Below are 4,714 nucleotides of genomic sequence, written 5' to 3'. Positions count from 1 at the left end.
GGTTCTGTGCTCAGTGGGGGGTGTGCCTCTCTCTCTCTCCCTCTGCCCTTTCCCCTCCCACTCCTGTTCCCACTGTTGTATGCTAATAAATAAAATCCTTTAAAAAAAAAAAGTGTGAAAAAACAAAAGACTACTACTCAACAGTAAAAGTAAAGATCTGACAACAGCTTGAATGGATCTCAAGAGAATTTTGCTCAGTGAAAAAAGCTCACCTCAAAAGTTACAAACTACAGGAGACTCCCTTTATATGGCCCTCATGAAATGACACAGGTATACAGATGGAGAACAGATTAGTTATTCCCAGGAGTTAGGGGAAAGGGAGGAAGGAAGGGAAGGAAGCAGGTGGCTATAGCTATGGAAGCTTAGCAGAGGGAATACTTGTGATGGAATTCTGTATTTTGACTGTGGTGCTGGTCATATGCATCTATACTGCTGATTACACAGATTTACACAGACACACGTATACGCACATGTGCATGAAACTGATAAAATCTGAATAAGGTCAGTGGATTGGATCAATGTCAATTTCACGGTTATGATATACCATAGTTTTTGAAGAGGACACCAGTGGGGAAAAAAAGAAAATACCAATCGCCTGGTGGATCACTCTGTACTATATTTTATAACTGCATATGAATCTACAATAAGATCAAAATTAAAAGTTAAAAAAAACTGAATTCTAATAATATATTTAACCCTATATTACAGAATTTTCTACCATAATTGATGTACATGCAATCAATATAAAAATTGAGATGTTTTACTTTTTTTTTTTTTTTTAATTTAAATTCTAAGTCTCTGGAATCTAGTGCGTAGTTTACCTCAACAGCACACTTCGAACTAGCCACATTTCCAGTGTTTGATGGCCATGTGTGGGCTGTGAGTTCTAGTACCGGGCACCAAAAAGACCTTAAACTAAGCCTAATATCCATTTCCCAGTCCTGTCAAGTGGCACATTCTAACATGAATCATTGTTGCTTTCTGGAAGTCTCTCACAGAGCAGGTTCATAATGAAACCCTCAGAGCTTAAACAATCACTGAAAAATATGATCTGACTGGGAGAGAAAATTTCATCAGTGGTACCAACCTCAATCTCTTCTGGACCACAGTTTCATGACAAAAATAACTAATCCCTATAAAAGAGACCTCTAGTAGCTTCTGTGAAATAATTCCTAAGAAGAGTTTTAAGAGCTATATTACACGACCCTGAAATCAAAACCAGAGGTGAGATCAAGAGTCAAGAATCAGATGCTTAACTGACTGAGCCCCCCAGGCGCCCTTCAAGAATTAAGATTTTTAATTATTTTTGAACCTTTGTGGGTTTTTTTTTTTTTTCCTGTTGTCTCTCTGCTTTCCTACTTCTCCTTGGTGATTAAGCTTCTTAAAATGAGAAGGTCTTGTAGGTTTGTTCTTTAAAGCTATGAAACTGTAAGACCCCATCTTTCCTCTACCGGTAATCATGGAGGAGAAAAAAACAAGTGTGTAATGGCAGCTTTGAAAAAAATACATTAAATTAGGCTAAATCTCTTGGGACGCTGATAAGTAAAACAACAAGCAGACCGGGTTCTCAGACCAGGTCTGACAAAAAGCTCAGGGCTCAATCTCAAAAGACCAGTGCCATCCCCACCCACCACAGAAAGTGGGAAAGCAGTGAGAAATCACTATTCCCAAATGGAACCTTCAAGAATATAAAGAGAGCAGGTTACAGAATGGGAGAGACTGACCGTTGAGAATACAAGACCATTAATCTCTCTTGGACCTAGTTTCCTGGTTTGTAAAGCAGCAAAATTATCTACCTCGGTCATTGTTGTGTAGTTAAATGGAATAATACATGAAAAGTGCCTATCACATTCCTGCAATCCTGAGTGGGTGTTCAATTACTGTCCTTTCCCACTCTTCTCTATACTCAAGGAACTACCCATCAAGAGAAAATGATCTGTGCATGGGAAATCAACAATAGTAACATTTGAAACTCAAGAACTATTGTTCTAGAGTAATACCAAGGAGAAAAATTTCATTTTGATCTATTGTGATTCACTTCTAATCTGTTAGTAGGAAGCTGGTTTCACAATCAAGCTAGGGATATAGCCCTCCGGAGACAGTGGTACAAAAGCAGGTATGCCTAAGGCAGAAGCCCCAAAATAATTTAAAAAAATGGAAACTGTACTGGTTTCACCAGATAATCAAGACCTCAAAAACTTTTATATATTCATGTTCTTTATAAACATACAACATAACTTCTAGTCAGCAAGTGAGAGTAGAAAAGAGACTAGGGCATGGCTTAGAAGAACCACTCATTGTCTGAAGTTCTCTTGCTACAAATTATAGAACTTTGAGATGAGTATTTATGTTTGTCAGTTTTTGGCCACAGGCAACTGACTGTCCATCTGTTCCAGGAGAAATCCCATTGTGAGCTGGTCCACTGGTCCCAGAATGTAGGGTTGCAACAGTAACTCAGCTTTATAGATACAACTAAACTCCGCTAACTCTTTAAGACCCAGAACACAGCAACCAATATCAGAGCCCCCCCGATGGGTACAATATTGAAGAGAAGGGCTCAAAATGCACAGCTTGGGGGTGATTTGTATGGACAAGAGTCTGTTGCTGTAATTCTGTTTCCTGTTCATGTCTCTTTGATTTTAAGAAGGAACCAAAACAGGCAACTTATCAACAACTTGAATATGTGGGACAAGATCCCAGATTTTATCAGCATTGTCACTACTGCTAAGAGGGTCCCTCTGAAGATATGAAACAGCTTCTAAGAGAATATGGGGCTGTTTTCTGCCATTGATCCTTCTGACATTAGAGTCAAAGTCCACCATGCTGCAGATACCATGTAAAGCAGGACGGAGTCTCTCTAGAAAAACTCAGCAACTGAAGTAAAATGAAACGAGAAACTAAACCTTAGATGCGCTCACCCATCTAAGACATTTGGGCTTCATCAATGCCTGGGTAGGCATAACTGGTTTAAATAATGAAAAAAATTCCCAGCTCCAAGTTCAAGATGTGGACACAGAAAAATCCTGAACTCACTTCCTCCCCCAGATGTACTAAATCTACAGCTATATATGGAACAATTTCCTCCCCCCCCCAAAAAAACCTAAAGACTGGCAAAGTGATCCTTCATATTGGACAAATGAGGGGAAAATCATCCTGAAGTGGGTATAACACGCTGAAATACCATCTCACCATACATCCCACACGCGATGTAGCAACCCACAATCAGGCGGAAACTCAAAATCTGGAGTTTTGGAGGAGCAAGGGGTTCATACCCCATATCAGTCAACCCAGTGTTTAAGATCAGCACCTGAGGGGCGCCTGGGTGGCTCAGTGGGTTAAAGCCTCTGCCTTCTGCTCAGGCCATGATCTCGGGGTCCTAGGATCGAGCCCGGCATCAGGCTCTCTGTTCAGCAGGTAGCCTGCTTCCTCCTCTCTCTCTGCCTGCCTCTCTGCCTACTTGTGATCTCTGTCTGTCAAATAAATAAATAAATAAATAAAATCTTAAAAAAGAAAAAAAGACCAGCACCTGAGAAGTGAGCTCCCCAAACATTGGCTTTGAGAATAAGAGCGCTCACACTCATGAGAACCCCAAGGGGATGGGAAACCAAGGAACACTCTTAAAAAGTCTGTGGTCAGACACCCAACTTACCCACTGGAGCCCAGCACAGAAGCAGCCTGTGGAAAAGTGCCCAGAAAACTTGGTGTGAAAGAGACTCATTTCCTAAGTTGAAAGCATTGGTCTGAGGGGTAGGAGCCTGCACTGAAATGATTTCCGTGGTCAAAGGTCAGTGGGAGCCATCTTTCTACTCTCCTGCTCTGCTAAAGCCAACAGGCACCATCATGTTTGGTTTTGTTTCCTTTCCAGAAGGTGTCGTTTTTTTGGCTCCAGCAAACAGGTACCATATATAAAAGCTCTCTCTCTACAAGGAGGAGATCGGGGGAGGGTCCTTTTTTCCTTTTTTTTTTTTTTTCCATTTTTCCTTGATTCTTTCCCCTCTTTTTGTCAGATACCATCTTTTTGTGATCTCCCTTGGCCTCACTCCAGCCCGTGTCATCTTCACACTCTCCCTCTGCTGTACACCAGAGTGCCAGTAGCACCCAGAGGGGAAGCTTCTACACATGTCTGGTGCCCCGGTTTCTACGTCTGGTGACCTGGTTTTTGCAGCTGCTGCCCCAGGGACACCCCTTGATTGCCTGGCTCTGGAGGCCAGTGGGGGAGGGGCTCAAATTTATGGGTCCCATGGGAATGTAACAGTCAGAAAAGCAGTTTTTGGCAGACTGCTCCTTCTAGGGCACTGCACAGACAGTAGATTGAAACATGCCCAGCCTTTCCAGGAAAGAGGCCTATTTGCTCGTCCTAGAGCTCAGGCTCGAGGGTCAGGCTTCTGGTTTGATACACTAAGAAGAGCTCCCAGGGAACACAGGCTGGTGGATGCCACCTCTGAAGTTTCTCTCTACCTTGCTTCCAGTTCACTGGTATCTTCTAAAAAAAAAAAAAAAAAAAAAAAAAAAAAGCTTATATCCTTGTCTGGTGCCCTGATTTTTGCAGCTGCTACCAGGGAACACCTCTGTATCACCTGACTCTGGTGACAAATAGGTTTCTATTCACAGGTCCCAGAGGACAGTCACCTACAAAAGAATGAGTTCTTTAGCAGCTACCACACCCAGAGCCCAGCAAGGGACAAGAGATCAAGAAGCTCTGTCTGTGAAGGAG

This window comes from Neovison vison, chromosome 8 (assembly GCF_020171115.1).
Source record: "Neovison vison isolate M4711 chromosome 8, ASM_NN_V1, whole genome shotgun sequence".
NCBI lineage: Eukaryota > Metazoa > Chordata > Mammalia > Carnivora > Mustelidae > Neogale > Neogale vison.
Note: the sequence above shows the minus strand (reverse complement) of the source record.